The sequence below is a fragment of the Cryptomeria japonica genome, chromosome 2, assembly GCF_030272615.1.
Source record: "Cryptomeria japonica chromosome 2, Sugi_1.0, whole genome shotgun sequence".
Classification (NCBI taxonomy): Eukaryota; Viridiplantae; Streptophyta; class Pinopsida; order Cupressales; family Cupressaceae; genus Cryptomeria; species Cryptomeria japonica.
The window spans coordinates 577,211,720-577,228,615 of NC_081406.1; positions in this window are offsets into that span (position 1 = coordinate 577,211,720).

Sequence of the window (16,896 nt, forward strand, 5' to 3'; positions counted from 1 at the left end):
GGCCATTTTTGGTCGCTGTGCTATATGCCTTAATAGGCCGTTTATGAGTAACTCTCCCTTTGATAGTCCATTTATTTTGGTATGGATTCAAAGTTTTGATAGGGCTTATATTTTTAGAAGTTGTTGTTTGTGGGGATGGCAATTCAGTTGCAAACTGAAGAGATCATTTAGATGTTGATGGTCTGTCCTCAGACATAATTTCTGGTTGTTGTTCTTTGAATAGATATTCTGGTTTACCAAAGAACGGGCAATCAGTTTGTTTCACTTCCAAACTAAGTATTACAATAGTCTTGTGAAAACAAAAGACTTCTTAAATTACTGTTAATTATACATAAACGAAATTAAAAAAAGATGAAACATATTGTATTTAATAATCATAGTTGATTTCCTACCTCGTGTTCCATATGTATCGGCCTGTATAGGTCGATAACTAGACTATTGTGCCTATTTTTAGAATATTTGAATCTATCAGAGTAGCATATTTAGAAGGCAAGATTGCCAACTGCATGTATGTGCCATCAGATAACACTAATTTATGTCTGTCAGTATCATCTTTGTTGTTCTGCATTTTCTGAAATGACAAAACTTGTAGCAATGCTGAAGGAAGGTCATCCCTAGCATTGATAGATTGAATTGCAAAAGGGGTAGGGACATACTCTTGGTTTTTTGCCTACAAAAAATAATATGAATATAGAGGATTTAATTTTAACGAGAACCAGCTCATATATTTCCTTACTTGTTAATGTAAAGCTTTTGTTAGTAAATTATGTAATCAAGCTATGTTATGTATAGAGTATGCATCTACTTTTGTATTATGCTATGAAAAAAGCATGCATGTGGTAATGAAAAGGATGGTATGGAAAATACCGATGAAATGTCGAAAAAAGAGCATAAAAGCTTTCTATATTGAAAAGTTTTGATAATTTAGCTTACCAAATTATCAATAGTGGAGTGCTCTATGGATTCAGAGGTAGATGCTGAAGATGCCATTGTGCATATATACCTTTTGAGAATTAAAAGTAAATTATAAGCATGATGAATTGTAGTTCTTATATCAAAATACAATCACAACATGATGTAAGCTTATCAAAGGTATATATGCACAAGCAGAGTAAAATTAAGTGAGCATAGAGTAATGTTGTTACAGTTTATTTTTTGTTTCTAATGGTAATGAATTGATCATAATGTGATTGAAACATGTATTGAAAGCGATAATTGTTCATATGTTGATAAGCTCAAAAAACATTAAATATGACATAATGATTTATATATTTGAGAGCATATTAACAAAATATGAGTTTATCTGATCAAAGATCTTTGAAAATATGGGATGCCTCTGTCTGTTTCGAATGTTAACCAAAAAAAGAATGTAACTTTTCAAAGATTGAATAATTACAACAACATAGGATCAACCCAAGCAACCTATCCAAGTTCGTTATCACTCCATTTAAATACTTTGTCTCCCAATTTGAAAATAACCGTTGGATCAACTAATTGTTCAGTACTTGGTATTGGGAAAGGTGCTACTTCAATACTATCTATGGTTGTTATAGCACTAGAAGATGTAGAGAGGTTGACTATTGTTTGCTTTGGTGATTTATGTTCATAGTGGGCAATGATCTTTCTGAGGTTACTCTTTAACTTGTTGCTTTCTTGCAACATGCTTTCAATTATAGTGTTGATGTCCTCTATTGCTTTCAAACTTGTATCCATTGTTGAAATTTGATAGTGTTAGTGTGGTTGTTTTCTGTTTGAATGACAGAGTGGAAATGCATCACTACAAAAAGTGAACATACAAGAATAATAGAGCAAATCTTTAAGTAGATCACATTTTTTTTTGTCAACCATAATGTATTTACTATTAACTAACTCTAAAAACTTGTAATAATTACGGCAACACATTAAGTTTTGTAAATTGTCTAATGAGTCAACTTACAAAGCTTTCACTTTGCAAGAGAAGTGCTTAGTTGCATTTATTTTAGAGTATGTGTATATATATATCCATGTGTATATACAGGTATACATGTGTATATTAGTGTACATAGATGTATACATATACATCTGATATATATACATATATATCTATATGTATACATGGATACATATTTAAGTATGGGCATGAATGCTTTCAGTGTGCAACGTAAGTATTCAATTTTACAGTTGTCACAAAATCAGAATTATAGACATCAATTACAATATATTAATGTTCTAAATATGGAACATTTCTCAGTGGTTATTTATCTTGGAGATTCAAAGCCTTCATGTGCACAAAGTCAGTTATCTGATTTGTGTTACCCTGACCAAATATTTTGTCAACCAATGTTGTCTTGTGGTCATCTCCGTGCGTGGGCTCTGTTGGCAAAGAGATGCTATCTTTAATGATTTCATCTAAAGGTTGTGCATGAAAGTCGATGTTCTCTATGGCTGGTTGCAACCTTAAAATCTAATTTGTTTTGTTGTTGTCAACAATATTTTGCTCTGCTTTTTTTGTTCTAGAAATTTCCGCATAAGGTTATTAGCTTTTATTCTCGTTGTGACTGTTTTATGCTCTGTTTCCCAAGTGATGTTGTCTTTAATGATGTCTTTAATGATTTTGTCCTCGAGGTTGTGCATGAATGTCGACATTCTTTATGGGTGTTTGCAACCTTAAAATGGAATTTGTTTTGTTGTTGTTGTTAATATTTCACTCTGCTATTTTGACTCTTGAAATGTTCACATAGATTGTTGGGTTTTGTTCTCGTCGTGACTGTTTTGGTGGTTACGTTTGGTTCTCGTTGTGACTATTTTACTGGCCTTCCTTGTGAGCTTGACACCGTTAATGGTTTGAAGTTGCAAGGTAAGGTTCCATTTTTTTTAAATACGTTTTGTTTTGTATTGTATTTTGTTTATAGCTTGTTTATTTTCTCCTTTCGTGTGCTTGCAGGGTTGTTGCTTTGTTTATGTTATTTAACTATTTGTGGACATGACTACTTTCAGACTACAACATAGAGTACACTATGTACATATACATACGCACATGTCTATATGTACATACATGCATATATATATGCGTACATGTGTGTATTGATATACATGTATAGATGCCTACACATGCATGTATGTATATATATGTACATATGTGTATGCACATATACATATATCAGTACTTCAATGTGTTCTAATATATATATATATATATATAGTTTGTTTATGTTTTTTAATTTTTTGTGGACGTGTCTACATTCAGAATACAGTGTAGTCTTGTATCGACAAATCTTACACACTTCACAATGGAGCTATTAAAATAGAGATTTAATAAAACCCTATATACAAATGTGTGTGTGTATATATATATATATATATATATATATATATATATATATATATATATACGTAAATGTGTATATGCATATATATATATATATATAGAGAGAGAGAGAGAGAGAGAGAGAGAGAGATTGGTACTCTAACAATTTCTTAATCTTTGCACACATAAAGAACATCGACAATCATGCACAGCCTTGGGAACAAAATCATTAAAGACAATGTTGTTTGAGAAATAGAGCACATGCATGGAGATGACCACAGGGAAACATTCTTCACAACAGCGAAAGAAATTAGATTTTAGGGATCTAACCAGCAACGTGTTTGATTCGGCTCCTTTATGAGCTCCACGACTCGAATGTTTTGATGTTCTTGCAGGGTTGTTTGTTTGTTTATATTGTTTAGGTTTGTTTATGTTGTTTAACTATTTGTGGTTGTTGTAGACACTATTTCACTGTGTAAATTTTCGCATAAGGTTGTATATAGTTGTGGAGTTGGGTTTTGTTCTGGTTATGACAGTTTTATACGGTTTCTTTGTGAGCTTCATGCCATGAATGGTTTGAATTTGGAAGGTAAGCTTGGGTTTTATTTAAACTCTTTTTTGTTTTGTAATGCATTTTTTGTATGAACTACTTATTTTCTCCTTTCGTCTGCTTGCAAGGTTGTCTTATTGTAAGTATTTTGCTCTGTAAATTTTCTTGTAATTTTTGATTTAGTTGTCGACTTAGGTTTTGTTTTAGCTGTGAGTATTTATTGCTCTCTGCACACGAAGGCTTTTATTCAGTAAGATAAATTGATATATATATATACACATCATGTGTATATATATGAAGATGTATATATATAATTACATTTGTATAAACATACATACATGTATATATATAGATTTATATAGAAGTATTCATACTGTAAAAATTCCTTTATGCTTGCAGGGTTGTTGCTTTGTTTATGTTATTTAACTATTTGTGGACGTGACTACTTTCAGACTACAACATAGAGTACTCTATGTACATATACATACGCACATGTCTATATGTACATACATGCATATATATATGTTTACATGTGTGTATTGATATACATGTATAGATGCCTACACATACATGTATGTATATATATGTACATATGTGTATGCACATATACATATATCAGTACTTCAATGTGTTCTATATATATATATATATACAGTTTGTTTATGTTTTTTAACTGTTTGTGGACGTGACTACATTCAGACTACAGTGTAGTCTTGTATCGACAAATATATATATGTACATGTGTATGTGTGTGAGTGTATATATATATATATATATATATATATATATATATTGGTACTCTAACAATTTCTTAATCTTTGCACACATAAAGAACATCGACAATCATGCATAGCCTTGGGAACAAAATCATTAAGGACAACGTTGTTTGAGAAACAGAGCACATGCATGGAGATGACCACAGGAAAATATTCTTGACAACAGCAAAAGAAATTAGATTTTACGGATCTAACCAGCAAACTAAAACACTTCTAACATAAGCTAGAATTTCCTTAGTAACAAAATGGTCAAAACCTAATACCTGTCAAAGTGAACAGAGACGATGCAGACTGAAAGCAATCATGTCCACAAACACTTAAATAACATAACCAAAGTAACAATCCTGCAAGCACAACATGCCCAAAAATAAGGACGGTATCAAATAATGCATTACAAATTTTGAAAACTTTAAAAACAAAATAAACAAGTACCTGGCAACGTAAAACCATTAACGCCGACAACCTCAGAAACAAGCCCAATAAAACAGTCTGCATTGGTGCACATAACTGGGCACGAAAAGATTAAAACAAAGTAATAAACTTAAATGAATAAATATCTACAAATAGCAAAACCAAACTAAAACCCTTTTGACCTACAACAAAAGACACAAAGTAGCAACCTTGCAACTACACCAAATCGAGAAATAACCAGAGTATAGAAAAGTGCAGTACAAAACAAAAAAGAATCTAACCAAAACTAGAACTTACCTTGCAAATTCAAACCATTCACTCAGAGTGACAACAAAACCTAAGTCAACAACTATATCCAAAGCAATGTGAAAGTGCCTAGCAAACTGAAAGTAGTCACGACCACAAACAGTTAAATAACATAGATGAAGTAACATCCCTACAAGCAGAGCCAAGGAGGAAATAAGCGGACTATAATAAAAAAGTATTACAAAACCGGAAAAAAATTTAATAAAATCAATGCTTACCTTAAGAATTCAAACCATTCACGACCTACGACTATATGCAACCTTATGCGAATATTTGCAGACCGAAACATTGCCAACAACGACAAAACCAATTAGATTTTAGGGTTCCAAGGGCGCATAAAGAATCTAAATAAAATGGGAACTTACCTAGCAATTTCAATAGTCACGGCCACAAATAGTTAGATAACATAAACAAACAAACAACCCTGCAAGCACATCAAACCATTCAAGGCATAAAGCTCATAAAGGAGCCGAATAAAACAGGCACAACCAAAACAAAACCTAACTGCACCACTATATACAAACCCATGTGAAAATTTGCAGAGCGAAATAAGGCTTACAACAATAAAACAAATTAAATATTACGGTTGCAAGCGGTGGAGCTTAAGTTGCCAATTCAAAGCATGCACGTCATGAAAGTCACAAACCAACCTTGAAAATGGCTTCCAAAGTGCAAGTAGCCACGCCCACAAACAGTTAAAGAACATAAACAAACCGACAATTCTAGAAGCACACAGAAGGAAAAAATAAGTAAAATGCATTACAAAAAGAAAAAGAAAACAAATAATACAAAAATCTACCTTGCAAATTCAAACCTTTCATGGCTTAGAACTCACAGAACAACCTCGAAAATTGCTTCCAAACTGGAAGGAGCGATGCCCACAAACAGTTAAGCAACAGAAACATAGGAGCAACCCTGCAAGCACATAGAAGCACAAAATAAATAGGCTATAAACAAAATGGAATACAAAAGAAAGACATATTTAAAAAAAACAGAACCTTACCTTACAACTTCAAACCATTTACGGTGTCAAGCTCAGAAGGAAGCCCAATAAAATAGTCACAATGAGAACCAAACATAACCAGCAAAACAGTCAAAACGAGAACAAAACCCAATAATCTATGCGAACATTTGCAGAGCAAAAATTGCAGAGCGAAGTATTCGAACAAAACCCAACAATCTATGCGAACATTTCCAGAGCGAAAATTGCAGAACAAGATATTCGAACAAAACCCAACAATCTATGTGAACATTTTCAGAGTGAAAGTTGCAGAGCAAAATATTACCGACAACACATGGAACCACAAAATAAACAGGCTATAAACAAAATGGAATACAAAAGGAAAACCTATTTTAAAAAAACGGAAGCTTATCTTGCAAGTTCAAACCATTAACGGTGCCAAGCTCAGAAGGAAGCCCAGTAAAATAGTCACAAAACAGAATGAGATATTCGAATAAAACCCAACAATCTATGCAAACATTTGCAGAACGAAAATTGCAGAGCGAAATATTCGAACAAAACCCAACAATCTATGCGAACATTTCCAGAGCGAAAATTGCAGAGCGAAATATTCAAACAAAAGCCAACAATCTATGCGAACATTTGTAGAGTGTAAATTGCAGAGCAAAATATCGACGACAACAACAAAACAAACAACATTTTAGGGTTGCCAACATGCATAAAGAATGTCGACATTCGTGCACAGCCTCGAGGACAAAATCATTAAAGACAGTGTTCATTGGGAAACAAAGCGCACGCACCGGAGGAAACAGCATACACACACGCACCGGAGGAAGAACGTCGCTGGCAAGACATTCCGGCTGCACGCACGGAGAGGATACACGCACGCACCAGAGGAAACAGCATACACGCACGCACCGGAGGAAGAACGCCGCTGGCAAGACATTCTGGCGGCAGCCAGAATGTCTTACAATTTTCCAGCGGCTTTCTCCCACTAAAAGCCTATCGGCTTAATAAAAATAAAACTACAATTGTCCATTCATCAAGAAAACAAAAATAGATTTTATATATTATATATTTTAAAAATTAGATTGTGTATTGTATTATGAGTTTTCTATATTTATCGAGCATGTGATATATTTATTAATCAAAGGTTTATAATAATTTATATCTTATATTTTGGAGTCTTAGGTAATAATAAATGGTGTATAAAGTAGTTTATTTAACTAGACAATCAATTATTAAGATCTAAAGATTGAGTTTAATATAAGATCTAAATTTAATATTTGGATATAAAACAAATTTTAAATTGTAGTAAGAGTTGCTTCCTTTCTATTGAGGACAAGATTGTATCTTGTAACCTAGCCTTAAACTAAGTCAGGTGATAAAATTCATCAAAAGAAAACCATTCACTACCAAAGAAGAGTTAAACACTAGTGTCATTACTTGTGTATGGAACAAAAATGTTGGAGTTGGTATAGAATGTTCTGATACCATGTAGGAGTTGAAGATTATCTCACACACCCTAGGATCACTTGCAAAACAAAAAGATAAACTTCCACAAGATATTATGACTACAAAATAGCTTGCTATGATGAACGATGCCAATGATGTACAATGATGAACAATGGATCAAATGATAGTCCATACTCTTATTATCTACACCTCATATCAAATTATGATCTTCTTATACGTGAGACTTGCTTATTACACCGAGAGGCATATTTTGCTCTCATAGGCATATGTAAAAACCTTCGTCAATAAAAATAAGTGTCATTTAATTTGATGTGCACCTAGGCATCAACATATTTCTCAAATAAAAAAATGTGTCATTTAATACGGTGTGCACTTGGTCGTCAATGAATTTAATTTCCTTTATTATTATTAGATTTTTTAAGTTTTTAATCCAATTTTTTTTTGTTTTCAAAGTAGAAAAAACACATTTAATTTTCTTTATATTATTATAATTTTTTAATGGAATTCTTTGTTTGTTTTGAAAGTACAAATCCTATCCAAGGCAATGTTTTTTTTGTTTTCTCAAAATAGAAATCTTATCAGCAATGCTCTATTTAAACATGGTTCTAGTCTATATTTATATAGTGTCAATTTTGATTGCTACATTTGGTTGTAGTCTATATTTATATGGTGTCAATTTGATTGCTACATTTTCTTTATAGTTTTTATTTTTGGTGTGTAGTTTAAATCTAGAGAAAACATTTGAATGAACATTGTCAGTAGCACTTGACCTATTGATTTTGCAACACAACAATCATCCAGGTACACATATTAATACTTGTGCCTTTCCATTTTGTAAACCTTACACAGAATAATGCGGCTTAAAGACTTTAAATTTGACTTTAAAATGATCCTTAAGCATGATGGATGAGGTGGGATTCAATGTTGTGAAAACATCAACAGTGATCACTAATTGACTGCCTTCACTTAAGTTTTGTAACTATTATAAATTGAGATTGACTTTCACTTTTTTCAAAAAATCACTTTGCTTAAACTGATCTTTGTACTTGATTAAACAGAGGTTTTGATGAAATATGGATTAAGTAATGGACTATTTTTTAATTTCATTTTATGACTATTTGGGTTGGATACCACTTTCAAATTCTACATGGAATAGCCTGCTTCAAACAAAAATATTAAGTTTTCGAGTTTTCCTTATTAATAGAATTTAAGATCTTTGAGTTTTTCTTATTAATAGAATTTAAGATCTTAGATACAGTGCTTTGAATTAAATTGGAGAACTTCGATGTATAGAATATAAGAATATATTTCCAATATCAACTTTCACCTTCAATGGTCTAGCTTGAATTATAATTCAGGGTTTGTATTTATTAACAAATGTTTGATTATTTGAATGCAAAATAGAACTTTTGAATTTCAGACAAAAGTTTCCCAATTATTTGTATGATAAGCTTCATGAATTTGTCTTTTCCGTTCTTATTTCTATTCTTATCATTTTTTCATTCTTGTAATAGTGGATTACAATTCCAGGATATCTTGTTTCCTATTCAAGTTACACAAGTTAATGGTGGATATTTGATTATCCCCTAATTCAAGTCTCCTATTGTGTTTTTTTACTGTAGGGGTAGCAATTCAGGTGATTTTGAAACTTGGTACGTCTCCACAGGCACAATCTCCGGTTTATATTACAATCTTTTTGACAAAACAATTGGGCTCAAAGGCAAGTCACTAAATTTTTCTACACTTTTTTGCATATAATTTAGTCATTCTCTTTCATGCGAATATCCAATTTGCCCTTGTTTTCCTCTACTTCTTACTCTTCCTAACAATGATATTCATGACATTAATAACTGTGTTACCAATCTAAGTCTGCAGAAAACGTCTTAAATCATGCCTCCTACCACTTACCTTCTAGAATACCAAAATTAGGGCCCAAATTAAAGTGAAAAACCACCGTCATCAGTTAAACACCATGAGAAGCTGTTATAGTGTTAACTATGCCATAACAGGCTTTAATTCTAGGCATCAATCTTTGAAAATATCTCTTTTTATGGATTGCATTGGACATGAACTTCTAAGTTTAAGCCTAACTTATTTGATGATAGATGAGAAAACAAACCGCCTCTAACAATAGGTTTGATTGAAGTTGCCAATATTTATAACTTGTGCATCTTTTAAGCCTAACTTATTTGATGATAAATGAGAAAACAAATCGCCTTCAACAATGGGCTTGATTGAAGTTGCCAATATTTATAACTTGTGCATCTTTTAATTTAGTTGTGTCTGTTATGAATAATATAATATATTAGATAGTAAATTCTTTTGGGTTAAAACTTTGTGTGCTTGATTGATCTCTTTGATCTCTTCTTTTCATTGTAGTTTAATGTGTTAATTATTATTTTTTATCTTTATTTGTTTTCTTTTTTCAAAATTTTGATTATTCTCTCTTTCCCTTATAAGACTCCTTCTGCAATTCGTTCTCTTATAATTTTTCAATTCGGATGATGAATCATTGGATGTGATTCCAAACATCTTTTTTTAATTCAAATAAACACACACAATTTTAACCTAAAAGAATTTGTTATCTAATTCATGAACTGTGGTAAATTGATCCCATCTAATGTAATAGGGGAAAGGACTCAGTAGTTGAGCATGTACCAATTGTTGTGAGGGTTGTTGATACCTTTTGTTCCAAAAATTGAACAAATAAAATCTATTGTTTGAAACAAAAAATATCAATTTTTGTTAGGAAATGTACCAACAGTTGTTAGGAAATGTACCAATAGTTGTTAAGAAATGTACTAATATTGTAAAAAGTAACCAATCAGGTGATGTCATGTCAGCTGCACAACTATTGGGGTCTCTTTTGTGCACCTATTGGTCTCTCTTTTGTACACCTATTGGTAAATTGGATTGACCAATGTACCTATTTATAAAGATTTCATGCAACCATGTAATCTTCTATATGATTAAATTTGTTGAATACTTTTCAAGTTTGTAAATATTTTTGGTTCAGCCAAGTTTTAATTTTTTTTTCCAAAAGTTATTGTTTAGTCTAACTTTGTAACAATGACCTAGATATATGTTGTATTGCTTTGTTTTATTTCTATTCCCCCTTGTACGGAATTTGTTTACTTGTGAGTACATGGGACGTCGTCGTTTCTTCCCTATATGTGGAAATTGTTCTCAATTCTTCAAAAGAAAAAAATGAAAATGAAGATTACATTTTAGCTACAAAGATGAGACATGAAAAACTAGAACTTCTTGTTGTTGTAACGAAGCTAACTGAAGATTGGGGTCTATTGTCATTTGGAGAAACAGATGAGAAATATGAAGTTCATCATTAGTTTGTCAATTGCAAATATGCCTAAGGAGGAAGATTGGATTGTTGTTGGAGTGAGAGGAATTGGTTCAAGTTGGTGTTGATGGTTTGATCACATGGATTTAACCTTTGAATGATGTAGCAAGGTGGTGAGGTGGTAGTAGCAGACGTTAAACTTAAAAGATTTTAGATCTTAACAGTTAAACATAAAAAAATATACTTGTACGCCATTTTGTAATTTTTTTTAATTCAATGTTTTGAAACCCCTCTTGAGGGAAATTACAAGATCAATTATTACATGCTTGCAATTTGAACTTGTTGTGAATGAATGGTAGTCTCCAAAACACCATCGTGTTGCACAACAAAAAAGAAGAATTGGGATGAAAAAACCAATAAAACAGCTGATTGAGGTTGTTCCTGAAACCTGAAGTATCGATTTTCAACATCATCTGTGTAAAGTCCAATTGATTATATGCACTTGAAAACACCTAGACATTGAACATGAAACTATTTTACCGATAAGTGCAGTAGTCATCATCGCATTGTATTTATATCACATTTGACAGCAAACAATCCCCCCATGAGAATCCCTGTGATCCAAGGGCTCAATGATGACTTTTGATTACAAATACATTTTTTTCCTTTCCCATGTCATGCCATCGTCTTAGACCCTAGTCGTAGCCTCCATAAACCCTAGTTGCAGTCATCATAAACCCTAGTCGCAGCTTTATAAAGTTAAGTATAGGCGATTAAATGGATGCAAGGGGCCAACCCAAGATAAAAGACAATTAATATTTGGCGATGATTAATTATAAGAAGGTCAACTTAGAGCAATTAGATTGTACTAAGGGAGGGGCCAACTAGATTGAGGAAGAATTATAAACAATATTAAAAAAAACAATAATTTTTATAAGGAAATCAATTAGGATTTGTTAAGATGATGTCTAGTTGATGTGACCCTTGCTTAGGCTAAGGGGTGTCACGAAGAGATATGACTCCCTTCAAATGGGAGATATAAAAGGGATAATAAGTCATCCAAGAAAACTATCAAATGGAGTAAGAATTGTATCAAGTCAATAAAGATCATACTCTAATTTTATATATGTAGCCGAAGATTAGTGGATATCGATCAAGCAATCTGAAGTTTGATTTGATAAAAGGAAATAATGATATGAGTTGATATGAGTTTATTAAGCAGTAAGCGATCTGAAGTTTGATTTGACAAAAGGAAATAATGATATGAGTTGATATGAGTTTATTAAGCAGTAAGACATAGCATGAATGCTATAGTTTTGAAGTAATTGGTGTGATATATAATGAAGGAGACCAGATCTAATATAAGTAATCAGCATTCAAAAAACAACAATCTTGTGATCTAGCAAGTGTTGTGGTATGCAATCTAATGATATTGTTTAACATATTATCTCTTATGTATTTTTAATCTAGTTAATAATGGGAATTGTTAATCTATCTAAACTCTTATAATTATTTATTTAATCTATTTATTCTCCTACAAACAATCATGTAGGGGTTAGTAAGGAGACAAGATTGGGAGGGAAGAGACCGGTTCCCCAATCTAAGTAGCCCACCCTATGTTGGATGGACAATAGTTCCTACCACTTGTGGACCAAGGGGTGTTATATCATGCCTTTGGGCTTAGTTGCAATGAATGATTTATGGGCACCCTATCATGTTTTCCTCTCTAATCCCTATAATAGTTGGTTGTTGGAAGTGGAAATAAAGAATAGAAGGAACCATGTATGGGTTAGTAAGGATATACAATTGGCCATTGGAAATGAAACTATAGATTAGATCTAAACAGATGATGCCATTTAACTCAATTGCTTATTTACTTTGAAAATTTTAATAGCTATTAAATATGATTTAATTATAGAATACTATTTGTAAACAAATTATGTTGTAGAATTGTTACTTTTGGCACAAATCAAGTATACCCTGAATAGGGAACTTATAATTGGTATTAGAGCCTTAATCTTGCCAACCTATGAGACAAACCTACTTAATTGCCATACAAGTAGGGTTGACTATTCAAACCCTTCTTAAGTGAATCAAAGAATAAAATCAAATAGGTTAGCATTGCACTTCTATATGTGTGTGCCTTTCAAATGTATACTTTGTGCCATGTGTATATTTATTTTTCATTCATTATGTGTATTTGTGTGTATTCTCCATGCCTTAGTGTAATTACGTGTATATTTCATTTATTAAGTGTATTTGTATGAACATTTCATGCCTTATGTGTATTTGCATGTATGCTTCATGTTCTATGTGTATTTATGTGTATACTTCATTCATTAAGTGTATTGGTACATTTCATGCCTTATGTGTATTTATACGTATTACTTCATGCCTTACATGGATAGTTCATGCCATGTGTGTATTTACATGTATTGCTTCATGCCTTACATGTACTTATGCTTCATACCTTACGTATATACTTCATGCCTTACATGTATGCTTCATGCCTTGCATGTATTTATGTATATTGCTTCAAGATTTACATGTATTGTCCAGTCCTTGCACATGTATTGTCCAGTCCTTGCACATGTATTTATGTATATTATTGCATGCCTTACATGTATTCTTCACGCCTTGTGTGTATTTGTGTATATTGCTTCATGTCTTTGTATATCTATGTGTAAGCTTCATGCCTAGTATGTATTCATGTGTATGATTCATTCCTTACGTGTATTCATGTTTTAAGATTCATGCTTCAAGCCTTACGTGTATTCATGTGTATACTTTCATGCTTTACACCTTACATGTATTCATGTGTATCCCTCATGCCTTACATGTATGTATTATGTCTTACATATATTTATGTGCTTGCTTCATTCCTAGTGTGTTTGCAACATGTTTTCTCTATGCTTAATAATTGTGAAAATACCAAATTGATCTAGATTCTATAAGAGCTTTCGAATGTTGCCCCGAAACTTGACCTTATCAAGAAAGTAAATAGATGCCTTGAGGTTGATTTTTTTGGTGTTTTCCAAAATCCTATAATTAAGATATATGAAACTTCTGATGAGTAGTGCTCTTGATTTCTAGATGCTCCTAGAATACCAAAAATCTGAAAGATGGGTGTAACGGAGGAAATTTGCTACCTCGAGGATGATGGATCCTTGAGAACAAACTCACTTTGATACCTCCTCGAAATGGTGCTAAGGTGACAGAAAGCCAAGAGGACTCTCTGGGCGGCTCTGCTAAGCCTATATCCTCGGGACAAGCACACAAAGTTGGGATGCCAACGCGGCGCGCTGTCGTTCTGTATGGATGGAGCATAGAGTCCGAGCATAAAGTTCTAGATGAACTAACATAAGTTGCAAAATAGCTAAGCAATATTGATATGAATGAAATGCGCAGATTACGAAACAAAATAATAAAATAAAAGGAAAGGGAAATGTTACGAAATGGCCATGCTATGAAGCCTCCCGCAAGATAGTCTCTTCCTCACGATGATGTACCTACACACACATAAGAAGGAAAATGTTGTGGGTTGTGTTTTGGAGCTTGCCTAAGTTAGACCCCTGTTTTGGTGTTTCCACCTCCACGGACAACCCAAGAAGCCACAAGAATAATAATATGATAAAGAAGAAATTAGAAACAATTTAAAAAGATAAATGATAACTTAGTAAACGAAAGGAAGAGTGAGTAAGTAGAAATCCCCTTTCACAATGCTTGTTGAGATGATGGCACGAGCTATCTGGAAAGCTGCAACAATAGTGGTGTTCGCACAAGAAGTTGTAAATGTTGTCCAAGAAATCTCCAAGTGCTTCAACCTACAAAATATTATCAACTTGCCAAAGGAATCCTTCAAAATGCCTTGGAAATTGATAGATAAAGGCCCTAGAAGGAAACCAGATGTCGGTGGGCATATGTCGAGGCCTTGTGATTCCTTTTGGGCACATGCATAATGCTCAAATGGTCATTTGCGAACTGTTAGATTCGCGGGAGGCGAGCACGTCGTGCAAATGTCTCCGCGTCGCGCCCTAGTCCTCGAAGGTGACAGGTTGGCAGAGTTGTTAATGCATTCGCTTGAAGCTGACAAGGATGATCCAAGTGGACAAAAGGACAAAGGTGGCGAAGTGTGACCTTCGATGACATGGAGGAAGGCGCCATTTGTTCTGATAATTGCTAGGGGTGAGAATTTTTATATTACATTTTGCCCCCACTTTAGCGAGCATGTCTTTCCTGAGAGATGTGAAGCTAAAGTAGAGGAAGATAAAGAAAAAGAAAGTTGCAAGAGGGAGGCAGATTTTAGTTGATCATATGAGGTTGCCCCTAGTGACATGATGCTGAGATTTGGAATAGATACATCGGTATGGGTAGAAAGATGTGTTATGCTAGATAGTTATACAATAGGATGTGTTATGCTAGATAGCCATACGATAGGGTGTGATATGTCGGTATGGATAGCCATACGATAGGGAAAGATAATTTCTAGCATGGGTAGCTATATGCTAGATAGACATGTGATAGGGAAGATAAGAGATAGATTTACCATCATGGGTAGCGACATGCTAGATAGCCATGAGATAGGGCAAATAAATTTGGTAAATAGTAGATTGGACCCTACAAAGGAAAACAAGAGAGATAGATCAAAATTTGTTTGGCCCCCACGTAGGCGATCTTGGAAAAGAAAAAGATCGAGTGGTTTGGCCCCCACCTAGGCAAACATGAAAAAATAGTTTATAAAGCACACCAATGCAAAAGCTAAAAAGATAAATGCAAATATGATGCCCCCCTTAGAATGATATGCATGGAAGGCATGTTATTATAAGGAGAAGAGCAGTTGTGGCACATCAACATAGCAAGATGTTTCCATGGAATGCCACCAAGAGCAGGTGGCACATAGATGTCCACAATATCAAAGCTGAAATGCAAGAGGACAGGGGGATCTGGTAATTTGGCATCATAACCCATAGCAGTGTAAAAGAGATATATACGATCACTATGAATCGTCATAGTGCCAAAGGTCTTGGATCTGAAGAAGAGCACATGAAGACAAAGATAAAATAAAAATTTGTGTCAACATGGAAGAAGGCAAAGGATTCCCCCAACGCTTTGCATCATTCCCGAATGTCGAAAAGCAAGATATGATAGATAGAAGAAATAGATAGACAAATAGAGGAATGTGTACGACAGAAAATCCCCTATATCTGAGCACCTATAGAGTAACTTGGGTCCTTTGGGAGAGCACAATGGATAAAGACACTCAACCTCCCATATTTGAGTACCTACAGAGTAACCTAGGTCCCGCGAGAGGGAACAAACTGATAAAGCAAGCACGAGGGAACACAATCACATGCACATGCAAGCAGATGAAGATAAAAAGATAGACATCTAAGGTTCGTCCCGTAAGAGATCATCGTGCTCCCAATCTAGGTCATAGGGAGAAGGCGGAAGAGCTCGAAGAGGGACAATGACATGAGTGGCACCTGGAGCCTCACCCACAGCGAGAGCGAGGGATGAGGCTGCATCAACGTCATTATTTGTAAGCTCGGAGGAGGTGAGGGTCAACGATCGTGAAAAGATTAGACAAAGCCAAGATATCCTCCAAGGAGTTGAACATGCAGGCCTCCGTGGAGGAAGCAAGTAACTCACTCAGAGAGGATGAAACAAATATATGATCTCCAACCTCTGGAAGAGGAGTGGTGACAAACTCGGGAGAAGGTGAAGCCTTCTTGATCACACATACATAAATAGGCAGAGCAACAGACATTGAGACAGGCAGAGGAAGGGATGAGGGGCATTCCTGCAAAGACTTGCATCGTCAAAACTTCAGGA